This window comes from Ranitomeya variabilis, chromosome 3 (assembly GCF_051348905.1).
Source record: "Ranitomeya variabilis isolate aRanVar5 chromosome 3, aRanVar5.hap1, whole genome shotgun sequence".
NCBI classification, from domain to species: Eukaryota; Metazoa; Chordata; class Amphibia; order Anura; family Dendrobatidae; genus Ranitomeya; species Ranitomeya variabilis.
Genome location: NC_135234.1, coordinates 640,362,858 through 640,377,515, shown reverse-complemented (window position 1 = coordinate 640,377,515; position 14,658 = coordinate 640,362,858).

The following is a 14,658-nucleotide window of genomic DNA, read 5'->3' as shown; positions in this document are numbered from 1 at the left end:
CGGGCAGCTGGGATCAGACTTACGTCCATTCCCTGTCGCTGCTCCCGTCTCCTCCGACTCGGGACTCTTCTCCGCCGCCATTCCGCGCCTGCGGGTAAGGTCTGGGGCGTTCTTCGGCTGGAGGCCTCTCTGAGCTCTCCAGCCCTTCTCCTCCTCCGTACCACGCGCGCGTGTAGGTACTTCCGGTCTGAAGCCGGCGGCCGGCTTCTCTGAATCAGGAAGTTCCTCGTGCGTTCCAGCCAGGAACGCTAGGCAGATTACATGGAAGACGTCGGCGTTTTCCCCCCACGTACTTCCGGACATCGGAGGAGGAGGTCCTCATGCAGAGGACAGGTGCTGCGTCCGGTCGCCTATATATTCAGGCCCTGGACAGGAAGACATCGCAGGTAGGACCACTGTGTGGTGAAGACTATGGAAATGTCTACTTCCTCGCGCTCTGCACCTGCAGAACACAGCACCATCCCGGCCCCAGTGAGTAGTCTGGCCCCGGTTGTCCACTCCCTGATGTGGGTTGTAGTCTTATGATTCCTTCTCCCCTTCCTTTTAGGGGGACAGGGAATCCACATCAGGAAGTAAAACAAAAGCCCGCAAATGTGCAGTTTGTATGAAGAAGCTATCCTCTTCATACAAGAAATCATTGTGCAAGGAATGCACAGACAAAATTGTCAGCGAGGAACGGCCATCCCTGATAGAGGAGATTAAAACCTTAATCCAGCAGGAGATTAAAACATCTCTGGCCACTTTTTCCCAACCTACACCATCTCCTAGTGCCCCTCCTGAGACTAAGAAAAGAAAACTCAATCCACAGGAGGAAGAGCAGGAGGACTCTCAGGGAGAGACGTCGGACGAACCCCCAGAGGAAGGTGAATTATCCCTGGACTCTGAAACTGTCCAGCAAGAGAGATACTACTTCTCTTCATCTGATATAGAAGAACTCCTTACGGCTGTAAGGAAAACTATGGAGGTTGAGGAAGAAAAGACGGCCCAGTCGGTGCAAGAAGAGATGTTTGGAGGACTTCGTTCTAGGAAGCGTCAGGTATTTCCTATTCACCAAAACATCCGAGATTTAGTTCTGGACGAGTGGGAATCCCCAGAAAAGAAGCTGACTACTCCAGCAGAAATTAAAGACAGATTTCCTGTGGATGCCGAAACAGCGTCATGCTGGTCAGAAATCCCAAAAGTGGACGTCCAGATTGCCAGAGTAGCCAAGAAGACCACGCTACCGTTCGAGGATGCCTCTCAACTAAGAGACCCTCTGGAACGTAAGATGGACGGACTACTAAGGAAGTCGTGGGAAACGTCAGCATCTTTACTGAACATCAATTCAGTATCCACTTGCGTAGCTAGATCTATGCATCGCTGGCTGGGGCAGCTAGAGGAGCACTTATCCTCAGGTACTCCGAGAGAAGATATTCTGGCCTCCTTGCCTATCTTCCAGAAAGCAACAGGCTTTTTAGCAGATGCTTCTGCAGAATCCGTCAGAGTGACGGCGAGATCATCCGCACTGTCAAACTCAGTAAGGCGTGCACTCTGGCTAAGATCCTGGTCTGGAGATATGACTTCCAAGATGAGGCTGTGTTCCATTCCCTTTAAAGGAAAGTATATGTTTGGACCAGCCTTGGATGATCTTTTGGAGAAAGCTTCAGACAAGAAAAAGACCTTACCGGAACCTAGAAACCCAAGAAAAAAACCCTTCCGCGCTCAGCAGGAGCATACCCCTCAATACAGGGGAAAGGGTAAGACAGGTCGCTGGAGCTATCCAAAAGGAGGGAAGGACAGGAATCTTTTTCTTTCACAACCCCAAAACCAGAGAAAGCAATGACGCCGTCATAGTGGGGGGTCGGATTTCGAACTTCCTCCCAGTCTGGCAAAAGATCGGGGTGGATCAGTGGACCTTAAAATTGGTCAAAGAGGGGATGAAAATAGAGTTTACATCATACCCCCAAAAAAGAATGAAAACTACAACGTTATCAACACCAAAGCTACAGTCCACCCTGATAACTGGGATAGAAGATCTCTTAATCAACAAGGTGATCTCCCCAGTCCCAAAAAACGAAAGAAACAAGGGCCATTATTCCAGCCTATTTCTGATAAGAAAACCAAACGGAACCCATCGGATGATAATCAATCTAAAACCGCTGAATCAATATGTAACCTACAGAAGATTCAGAATGGAGTCCATCAGATCAACAGTACCCTTAATAGGGCAAGACTTCGTCATGGCAACCATCGATTTACAGGACGCATATTACCACGTCCCAGTCCATCCAACCTATCGGAAATTCCTAAGGTTTGCAGTCACCAGGGGAGAAGTTATAGACCACTTCCAGTTCAATGTCCTCCCATTCGGACTATCAGCAGCTCCAAGGATCTTCACAAAGGTCATGTCCGAGGTGATGGCGTACATCAGAAGTCGGCAGATATGCATAATCCCATACCTCGACGACCTCTTGGTAGTGGGCCCCACGGTTCCAATTCTACAGGAACACCTTCAGACAACAGTCCAGATCCTGTCATCCCTGGGTTGGGTGATAAACCCCAAAAAATCGGATATGGTTCCGTCCACAACAAAGATCTTTTTAGGGGTCTTATTAGACTCCCAAAGACAAACCTCTTTCTTGCCCGAACAAAAACGATCCCTGCTTACATCAAAGATAAGAACATTACGGGACAAGAAGTGTGTATCTCTAAGATGGGCCATGTCGGTTCTAGGTACCATGACATCTTGCATCCAGATGGTGGCATGGGCTCAAGCCCACACCAGGATACTTCAGACATATATTCTGTCAAGCTGGGACGGATCCCCAGGTTCTCTAGACAAAAAGATCCGGATACCACCGCATGTAAAGTCCTCATTAACATGGTGGCTACAAAAAGAGAACCTAATAAGAGGAGTTCCCTGGTTGCAGGTCCCAGCAGTGACCATAACAGTAGATGCCAGTGGAAAAGGTTGGGGAGCCACGGTAGACCAGCACATATTCCAGGGATCCTGGTCAGCCGAAATAGCACAAAAATCCTCAAATTTCAAAGAGCTAAAGGCAGTGGAAGAAGTCCTCAAAGCAGCGGTAATTCTTGTACAAAATTCCCACATAAAAATATACTCAGACAACATGACAACAGTTGCCCACCTTCGCCACCAGGGAAGTACAAGACACGAAGATCTAAAGACAATATCAGCAAGAATATTTTCGTGGGCCGAAGAACATGTTCTCTCCATATCCGCCCTACACATAAAAGGGGAGATAAACGTACAAGCCGACTTCTTGAGCAGAACAGAGGTCCATCCAGGAGAATGGAGCCTAAACCCAGAAGTCTTTCAGATACTAGTCAAAAGATGGGGTCAGCCAGAAGTGGACTTGTTCGCAAACAGCCAGAACACAAAGGTAGACCAGTTCTTCTCGCTAGATCCGATGAATCCGGGGTTAGCTGTGGACGCATTGGTCCAACCATGGACATTCACGCTAGCATACGCTTTCCCGCCATTGCCAGTCCTACCAAAAGTCCTGCAGAAAATAAGGGCAGAAAAACTCAAGGTGATCCTAGTGGCTCCACTTTGGCCCAAAAGAGGTTGGTTTGGGGCCCTCATCAGTCTGAAGATAGATGGGCCAATAGCACTTCCACCGGTCAAAGACCTTCTCTACCAGGGGCCAATACTGCATCCAGATCCCGAGAGGCTACACCTAAACGCCTGGCTTCTGAATTCTCAATTTTGAGAACTAGAGGACTATCAAAGAGGGTAATTAAAACATTACAAAAAAGCCGCAAAACGGTTACTAATTCTATTTACCATAAGATCTGGAAGACGTTCATCACATGGTGTGCTCCTGAACAACCTAACCCAGATAAGCCAAACCTAGCCAAGATCCTGGATTTTCTACAAGATGGGCTGGAGAAGGGTCTCAGACCCAGCACCCTCAAGGTACAAGTAGCAGCCTTGAGCTCTTATTTTGACCAGTCTTTAGCTGAACATAGATGGGTAAGAAGATTCATGACGGCGGCATCCCGCATATCTCCAAGACCTATAAATATAGTTCCATCCTGGGACCTGAATATAGTCCTGAAAGGACTTACACTGCCACCGTTTGAACCCTTATCTTACATAGCTATGGATAAACTCGCTTGGAAAACCACCTTCCTGGTAGCCATAACAACAGCCAGAAGAGTGGGTGAACTACAAGCCATGTCAATCAATGAGCCCTACATGAAGATTCTTCAGGACAGGCTTATCCTGCGATTAGACCCATCCTTTCTCCCAAAGGTAGTCTCCGATTTCCACAAATCACAGGAGATAATTCTTCCATCATTCTATCAAGAACCAAAGAATGAGGAAGAGGAACATTTCCATACCTTGGATGTTCGAAGAATGGTACTCTATTATCTTCATGCATCAGAGAAGATTAGAAAGGATCAAAATCTGTTTGTTCACCTCCTCGGCCAGAATAAAGGGAAGAAGACTTCCAGATCCACAATTGCAAATTGGATCAAAAGAGCAATCCTGGAGGCTTATCAAATTCAAGGCCTTCCACCACCAAGAAAGCTCACAGCCCATTCTACTAGAGCAACAGCTGTCTCCTGGGCCGAGAAAGCCAGTGCTTCCATCGAGCAAATTTGCAGAGCGGCTACGTGGTCCTCGGTCCACACGTTCTCCAAACATTACAGGCTTGACCTGATGTCAAAAGAAGACTTAGCCTTCGGAGAAAAAGTCCTTAGTGCTGTAGTCCCTCCCTAAAAATTACTCTTGGGTACTGCTCCAGGTGTGCTGTCGTGGGGGGTTACTAGAGAAAATAGAATTATTCTTACCGTTAATTCGGTTTCTAGTAACCCACCACGACAGCAGGAGTAATCCCTCCCTTTGCTTAATATACGTTCTGAAAAGAATAAATATAATTTGAAGCATTCATTCTCCTGTGGTCCTTTATAATAACACTGAGGGGAGGATGAGGGAGGGGTTATTTAACCTCTTGTCATTTCCTGTCCCTATTAGGAAAGGGGTAACATCCTCCAGGTGTGCTGTCGTGGTGGGTTACTAGAAACCGAATTAACGGTAAGAATAATTCTATTTTTTTTTGGGGGGGGGGGGGGGGGGCTGAAAGTCCCCCTCGACTTATACTCAAGTCATGCCCAGGGGTCGGCAGGGGAGCGGGGTCTGTCTAATAATACCTGCTCCTGGTGCGGTCCCTGGTTCTCCCGGCGCCTCAGCTTCTTCCTGTATTGAGCGGTCACATGGTACCGCTCATTACAGTAATGAATATGTGGCTCCAACTCCCATAGGGGTGGAGCTGCATATTCATTACTGTAATGAGGGGTACCATGTGAACGCTCAATACAGGAAGAAGCTGTGGCGCCGGGGAACCAGGGACTGCACCGCGCCAGGAGCAGGTGAGTATAATGAGGAGCGCAGCGCTGCGCGATATTCACCTCTCCTCGTTCCAGCTGCCGATCCATCTTCTGCAGTGACGCTCAGGTCAGAAGGCGTAATGACGTGGTTAGTGCGCGCCCTCTGCCTGAACGTCAGTGCTGAAGACGGAGCGGTGGCCGGAAAGAGGAAAGGTGAATATTTAAAGTGCTGGGGGCCTGAGCGACGAGAGGTGAGTATGTGATTTTTATTTATTTTTTTTATCGCAGCAACAGCAAATGTCTGTATGGAGCATCTTATGGGGCCATAATCAACATTTGTGCAGCATTATATTGGGCAAATGTGTCTATGGAGCATCTTATGGGGCCATTATTAATCTTTGCAGGATTATATGGGGCATATTTTAATATGGAGTATCTTATGGGGCCATCATAAACTTTATGGGGCATTATATGGGGCTCCTGATTCAATATGGATATTCAAAAACACTTAACCTACTGATGTCTCAATTTTACTTTTTATTGGTATCTATTTTTACTTTTGAAATTTAGCGGTAGCTGCTGCATTTCCCACCCTAGGCTTATACTCGAGTCATTAAGTTTCCCAGTTTTTTTTTTTGTGGCAAAATTAGGGGGGTCGGCTTATACTAGAGTATATATGGTAATTGAAGAAGATTAGTATTGAGACCCAAATGCCTGTCCTTGACAGTCAGGAATTGGGGTCTCAACTTAGAATAGTCAAATTTATTGAACACGTTCAAGAAGCTGGGCAGTTCAATTAAGGTGGAGAAACGTCTACCAAACTGTTCTTCTGTTCCAGTGGGAGTGGATAGCTTTTTCCAAACATAGGTAGGGTCTAATTTAAGTGGCTTCCATCCAAAGCTATAAAGTGCCAATGTCGTTCTGACAAGGAATATGTGGAGCAACTTCTTCTAGAAAATGGGTAAAGTTACACAGGACAGAAATGATGTGGATCTGCAACAGGCTAGGTAATGTTTTAATTGAAAAAAAATACTGTTTTTTTTTTTTTTTTTAGAAATTTGGTATAAAAGTTGTTAGCCAGTTTCTGAGACCTGTAACCTTTTATTTTCCAGGATACCACTCCTGAGGAGCACACTAGGAGGTAGTCCTTCTGAACCTCTAGGGACAGGAAACACCGTTAAAAGCCACCCTCGGTGTTTTGGTTTTTTTTCTCTGTCCCTAGGAGGATAGATGCAGAGCAGATGCACAGGAGTTACCTGGAACAAGCTCAGGGGGATTGGAGGCAGTGAAGTCCCTCGGCATGCTTATAATTACACACATGGCATATACTTCCAGAGCGGGACGCATTTCCTGTTTATAGGGGGAAGGCGCAGGATGATCTGCAGGCAGGGCTGTGGAGTCGGTAAGCCACAGTTGCGACTCCTGGATTTTATCAGCCTCCGACTCCTTCATAAATGGCCAATTCGTAACAATAAATTTACTGTTGTAAAATATTAACATCGTGCTTATTCAGTTTCTCACCATCATATAAGTAATCAGACCACTTAGAGCAAAAACTATATTTATTAGAATATAGCAAATAACTGTTATAAACTTTTCTAAAGTCTTGTAAGTAAATATGCAATAAACACTGTTATGCAGTTAATAAGAAGAAATCTATAAATTTGTCCTCAGAAAAAGTATTGCCTCTGTCAGATCCTCCTTCATGGATGCCCTCAAATCTGATCTAATTATTTTGAGAGCAGAGAACAACCTCTTTACACTAACTTGGGTTGGTGGCAAAGCAGTAACCACTCGGGCAACATCTCTGACAATGTCAGGATACAGAGGAATCGCTTGTTGCACTGTTATTTTTGATGAACGGTCAAATTTCTCAATTTCTTTTAGTGGACATGAAAAATTCTGCTGAAATGTACTGGCTGTGTTCTTTGATGGGGATGACTCTTCTTCTATGCGGGAACGCTTTGCACGGTCCTTGTGATCCAAATATTTTTCGAAATTAAATTCTTCATCAGTTGATGAGGGTGAAGATGTGGCAGGACGACCAAATTCTTCTTGTTCCTCCTGACTGTTCTGCAACCCTTTCATCCTTAATGCTATTTCAAACAGAGCTTCTTTTCCTTTAGTTAGCTGTTGATCATCTAGAAGAATCCGATGCATTGGGTCTACATAAACAGCTGCCAAAAGAATGTTATTTTGTAATAGTAGCTCCTCTCTCCGTTTCATTGATGTAGCAATGCCACTTGCAATTAACCCTCCTCTTTGGGACAGGCGAAACATCAGGTTCTTCCACTCCTTCAAGAAAATACCTGGAGTTAAGTCCTCTGCTTGTAATTTTTTAGTCACTGTAAATGGGTGCTCTAGTAATTTTTCCAGCTCAGTCACCTGATTCCACTGACTTTCATTTAGTGTCAGTTGAGGGTTAGCCATGTCTACAAGAAAGGTTTTCAGTTCAACCAAGCGCTGAATCATTAAGTAAGTACTGCCCCATCGTGTGGCTTGATCAATAATTGCCCCTTTTCCAGCACGTCTCTTCAAAATTGAGTCAACTGTAGGAGTTCTGGCAACAGTAGCCAATTTTCTCACCTTGCCAATCAGTGCAGCAGCATGTCCTTCTTGCAGACTGTCTCTTATAGCCAGCTGTAGCGTATGCACAACATTGCACATGTGATGGATGAAAGAACGTATTGACACTGTTTCAACAAGATCATCTAAACCAGGGGTGTCAAACTGCATTCCTCGAGGGCCTCAAACCATGCGTGTTTTCAAGATTTCCTTCTCATTGCACAAGTTGCTGGAATCATTCTGTGCAGGTGATTAAATGATCACCTGTGCAATACAAGGAAATCCTGAAAACATGACCTGTTTGCAGCCCTTGAGGAATGCAGTTTGACACCTCTGATCTAAACTATCATGTTGCTGTTCATCTGAAGCAACTTCAGTTTGCTCCTCAGTTACAATACTATGTTCCTCTATTTCAAACATTTCTGTGTCTGTGGACCCAGAATGTTCTTCTAGCTGCTGGTCACCATCATTACTCTCATTCATTAGCTTAATAGTACTTATATTTGAAGCATTGTCAGTTACGACAGAAAGAACTTGCTCTTTTTTAAGTTCATAGTCTTGCAGAACCTTTTCCACCAAGACCTGGAGAAACTCACTGGTGTGATGAGCTTTGGTGTCTTTTACTGCCAATGTCTCGGTAACTATTTCATTTTTGTCACAAACAAATCGGACATTGATGACAAAATAGTTCACTCTGTGACGTGTGCAGGCATCCATTTTAAGAAACAGAAAGCGTCCCTTGAGAGTTTTTTTAAGTTCTTCCTTTTGTTTAAAAGCTTCTTTGATTACTAATTTTCTAATACTCTCTCTCTCCAGAGAAACACCGAGCTTGCGGGCCATTTCCCCATTCAGACACACAAAAGCTGGTCGTGAAAATAATGAAATAGGCACACTATCCTTTACAACAAGCTCTATGATCTGTTTTTTAAATGTATCTGTTACTGTAAAAGTCAGAAGGACGGTAAAACCTAGGATTTACCGGTCAATCTGGACATTGACCGAGGCCGTCGGTAAAAGCTCAAAATGAAAAGTAAAATTGGACTTTTACCGGTGAAGTCTTGGTAAATGTTAACATTTCTCAACAGCGTTGGTAAAAGTCAGAAATATATGGTGTGAAGATGGAACATCTGACTTTAACCAAGCGCAGTTGGTAAATGTGCACATTTACCACGGCTTCTTGGTAAATGTAGCTGAGAAGGGTGTAATAAAAAGTGTCTGTTCATTTGCATTTGCATTTTGAAGAATAAAAATATTTCTAATGATTAAGGCCTTCATCAGAGTCGGAAATTGCGTTTATTTAACTTTTACCACCATCATCTGCTGGTCAGAGTCAGAATTCTCTGACTCAAAGTTACTTTTACCAACACATGCTGGTAAATGTAAAGATTTACCAAATCGCCCATGTAGAAGTCCAAAATCGTTCGTTTATATGGAATACATCTGACTTTTACCAACGCTGTTGAGAAATGTTAACATTTACCAAGACTTCACCGGTAAAAGTCCAATTTTACTATTCATTTTGAGCTTTTACTGATGGCCTCGGTGAATGTCCAGATTGACCGGTAAATCCTAGGCTTTTACCGGCCTTCTGACTTTTACAGTAACATATCTACTGTCATTGTCACAGTAACTTTGTCACTGACAAAATATCTTGAAACTGATGGCTGCAAAGTTCTCTGCTCCTTTGTTTGCCTGCAAGAGCTGGGTACTGGTTCATTGGTTTGGATGCAGTCTTTCTCATCCACTGCTTTCAGTACTTCTGGATGAAAGCCCTGTAAATGTCTCTTTAGATTAGAAGCTCTGGTAGGAGCATTTTTATCTTTGCCTGAATGTGCACTGATCTTGGCTTCACAGCATTTGTTTTCATCTGGATCATTTGTCATACACTGACAGACATGTTTTCTATCTTGAGTGATGGTGAAATGTTCAAATACAGCTGATTTAATGTGACGCTTCTTTGACATTCTCAGGTTTTTAATTCTGCATTCACAATCCAAATGACAATTGTTTTTCCTAAAAACAATTGTACAAAATTATTGCCAGGTCGTACAACTGATATAGTGGTCAGTAATACTGTTATTCCTCATGTACTCACAGTTAACTGATGCAAAGTTTGTTGAAAGGATAATACTTCTTACAGTCTTCCTCTTCTGAGTAGCAGCTGTCAGATGCTTGGAAGACACACACCTAGTAAACATCTAGTCTAGAGGAGGAGCTTTACTACTAAGAATTTGCAACACATTTTCACTTTCAGTTTCATACATTGTAAGTAGGGGGGTTGGGGCACCATGAGGTTAACCAAGTATAAGATTAGATAAGGGCAGTGGAGCACAGTGACACACAAGAAGTAAGAAATGTATCTCCAGCAGAACTGCTTATCACTGTTGTTCATAGTTTGATAGAACATATATATTTGAGTAACATTTATAAAATTCATATGAAAGTTCAATTATAAAATATTAATACATTTTTTTTAAAGCTGGAGTCGGAGTCTGTACATTTCTTCCGACTCCACGACTCCGACTCCACAGCCCTGTATGCAGGTGCAACTTTTGTTCTAGGGTGGAACTCGAGGGATTATGGATGGTTATGTCGAGGCATACTCCTAGTGGAAGGCCAGGTAAGACACTAACGGCACCTTGTGCACATCAGGAACCCAATGCAGAGTCTGCTCATGGAGTCTAACCCTATCCATTCAGAGACACCGTCCCCTAAAGGTAAAGATAGTTAGAACAATGAGTGCATAATTTCATGAATCCTAAAAAACATGTACATATGATGTGCTGCCAATATTTCTCTAATAAAATTTAACATCTATATGACCACATCTTGGTTTGTTCTCCATGTGGTTTTCACTTGTGAAGTCCAGAAGTTTTTAGGATAGAATTTAATTTTAGGACCGAGGAATCCCTATGGGGTCTGGTTCTTCCACCAGGGAATAAAAAAACATGAAAAGCCTGTTTCACACATCCTGATATTTCCGGTACCAGAGCTATTCATGTACGTGTGTAATGCATCAGTACCACACATACAGGTGTCGGAGAAGCAGCGGTACAGTTAGAGCTGTTCACCGCCGGTTGCTGAACACTGCTCTCATTCTCCCCTGCTCTGTCGGTGATCAGCATGAGCAGGGGAGAATAAGAGTTCTATTCAACTAATAACTGTGAGAGCAGGTGGCTGCTGGGAGTACTCATGAGCCTGCACTAAAATAAATAACAAACTGGTTCCTCTGTATTTTTTTTTTGCAACCAGCCTTGCTAAAGCAAACGGTTGGGGCTAGTATTCTCAGGCTGATAAGGGGCCATGGCTTTTGACCCCCTCAGCCTAAAAATAGCAGCCCACAGATGTCCAGGAAAGGCACATTTATTAGATGTGCCAATCTTCCCACTTGCCCTGTCATCCGAGTGTCATTACTGTGCATGCGTGTGGGATACTTTGCGGCCCCTTCTTGCAGTTAAAAGAAAAAAAACTGATATTTCAATGTATTTTGCCCATGGTCTGTGGAAAAGCAGACAGGTGCACATACCCATTCACTTGAATGGGTCTACGTGTGTAAGTGTCTTCGGAACGTGTGAAAACTGTCACCACACGTACTGGAGACAGACATCTGAAAGAGGCCTAATGCTAAATTACCTGAGATACATAAACAGCTGTATTACAAAAATCGTAAAGGCGGAGCAGACCTCATTCATGGCTGACATGAGAATAATATATAATAAAGGAAAAAGTGCAACAGTTTCCAGTCAAGTTCCACCTCAGACAGTACAGGTCTTGTCCTGTTGTAAGAGAACCAAATGGGAAATGGAAGTTTAATCAGAGGAAGATGAAGGCTCTTTTTTTCTCTTCGCCACGACAGCACCCACTTGAGAGAGGGGATCCGCCCCTAGGAACAGGAAACCCTATGGAGAGATAAAAGGGGCGGTCCCCCTCGCTCCCACAGTTGGTTTCCTGTTCCTAAGGGAACTCATGGAGAGAAGAGGATGCCTAGCCTGGATGCCGCTTGCGCGGTTTCCTTGAGCAAGGGCTCCAGAGCTGGAAGCAGCGTCAGGGGTCCTGTCTTCAGATCCCCCCTCTGCTGGCAGGTGCCGTGAGGCCAGGTTCGGGGAGTCGCCTGGCTCACAGAGGATGAGCATCTTCTCGTGGCCTGCGGAGGGCGAAAACACGCAGGTAAGCGCGTCACCACACCATGCTCGGCGGGTGCACGCACAGTCGTGTGGCCTGGTGCGTCTTCCCCCGGAAGTGATGCGAAAGCTTCCGGGGGAATGAGGAGGAGAGACGGCGCTTGAGCTGGGGACAGCGGCAATGCGCAGGCATGTACAACCTGGCCGCGACCTGGAAGTGACAAGTATATCCGGGTGCAACAGGAAGAAGATGGCGGCTTCCATTATAAAAAGACACCGGCGGTAATACTCTGGTGTCCAGCATGGCTTCTCCTAAGATATCAGCTGTGCCTTCTTTAGAAGACACAGCAGTTGCAGCTCGCAGCCATACAAGCAGCAGCAGCACACTCCACCAGGGCGATAGCATCATCCTGGGCTGAAAGAGCGGAGGTCCCAATAGAACTAATATGTAAGGCCGCAACTTGGTCTTCTACCTTTTATAGTCACTATAGATTGAACTTGTCCTCCTCCACTGACTTATATTTCGGTAGATCAGTTAACACGGTGATCCCCCCAAGTGACTATCTCTGAAAGTCTCTCAAGTGGGTGCTGTCGTGGCGAAGAGAAAAAAACGGATTACTTACCGGTAATACTCTTTTATAGAGCCACGACAGCACCCCTTCACTTCGCTCCCTAATAAGTTATTTTGCATAAGAGCACTGATAAGGGTGAATAGTTCTTTAGTTACTCATACTTAACCCATTATCTACCAATGTCCTTAATTTGGGACGCCTAATCTTTAGCTTCTAGCAACTAAGATTTTATAATTTTTATAATTCGGTCCAATTTTTTGTGTTGTGTTTGTAAAATGAATGTTTTCAAAATAGGAAATCATGTCATTGTCATTTTTAATTGAATGTTGGGACGCCCTTTTCTGAAAAATCCATACTTGTAAAAATTTTGATTTGGCAAGTAATGGGTTAAATAAGTTAACTAAATTTAAATAACAATATTGGATTGTCTACTAAAACTGGTGGACAGTTCCTCTCATTCTCTGTAACCCAACTGTGGTAGCGAGGGGGACCGCCCCTTTTATCTCTCCATAGGGTTTCCTGTTCCTAGGGGCGGATCCCCTCTCTCAAGTGGGTGCTGTCGTGGCTCTATAAAAGAGTATTACCGGTACGTGATCTGGTTTTTCTGTCCAGGAGCTGGAGGGTGAAGAAGAAATGCCTCAGGTTCTTCCAGAGGAAAGGGAACTGAATACAATGAAATTTGAGGACGCACAAGTGGCTTATTTGATATAGGGTGAAATGTTTGGGGGCTTGGGAACCCAGAGAAAGTCTGTCCCATTAACAAGCACATTAAAGCCATGATAATGAAAAAGTGAGAATAAGTTCAATATACCTAAAAACGTTGTCCACCAGCCCCTCAAAATAGATGTCCGAAAACTAATAGCATGGGCTGTTAATCCTATTCCCCACTCAGAATAATAGCAGGGACAATACTTTAGTCTCTTTTCCATTAAGGGGAACCTGTCACCCCCAAAATCGAAGGTGAGCTAAGCCCACCAGCATCAGGAGCTTATCTACAGCATTCTGTAATGCTGTAGATAAGCCCCAGATGTATCCTGAAAGATGAGAAAAAGGTTAGATTATACTCACCCAGGGGCGGTCCCGGTACGATTGGCGTCGCGGTCTGGTCCGGGGCCTCCCATCTTCTTACGATAACGTTCTCTTCTTGTAGTCACGCTCTGGTGCAGGCGTACTTTGTCTGCCCTGTTGAGGGCAGAGCAAAGTACTGCAGTGTGCAGGCGCCGGGCCTCTGACCTTTCCCTGCGCACTGCAGTACTTTGCTCTGCGACTCCTATCGAACGGGACCGCCCCTGGGTGAGTATAATCTAGCCTCTTTTTCTCATCTTTCAGATGATACATCGGGGGCTTATCTACAGCATTCCAGAATGCTGTAGATAAGACCCTGATGCTGGTGGGCTTAGCTCATCTTTGATTTTGGGGGTGACAGGTTACCTTTAAAAAAAAAAAAATAACATGCCCGGGGGAGGGGGAAATGTTGTACCATCATAAATTTAAAGCCCTTAAACCAGTGGGTCAGGTGCAGGAAATTCAGAATGGAGACTATAAGATCAACAATCCCTTTAATAGGGAAAGCTATGCTAATGTGCACCTTGGATTTAAAAGATGCGTATTATCATATAGCAATCCAGCCATCTAGTCAGCGGCTCCTGAAATTTGCGCTAAAACATGAAAAGGCAGTTCATAATTTTCAGTTCCAAGGCCCAATGGTAGGCACATCATCTGCCCTTCAGATAGTCACAAAATGACAGAAGTAGTTGCCCATCTGAGGAATAAAGGGATAATCACTGTCCTGTACTTGGACAATCTCCTTTTAGTGGCAGACTCGGTTCAACAACTCGACCACCATCTCTCAAGAACTATTCTCTCCTTGAGAAAGTTGGGTTGGTTCGTCAATTGGGAGAAGTCCAATTTGGAGCCAGGGACACAGTTTTTCTGGGGGTACTCCTGGATTTTCACCTCCTGACATACTTTCTACCCCAATAAAACAGGAGGAAGTCAAGAACAAGGTTCAGTCTTTCCAGGGGAAAAAGCTAATGTCAATCAGACTCTTGAGAGTGCTGCGA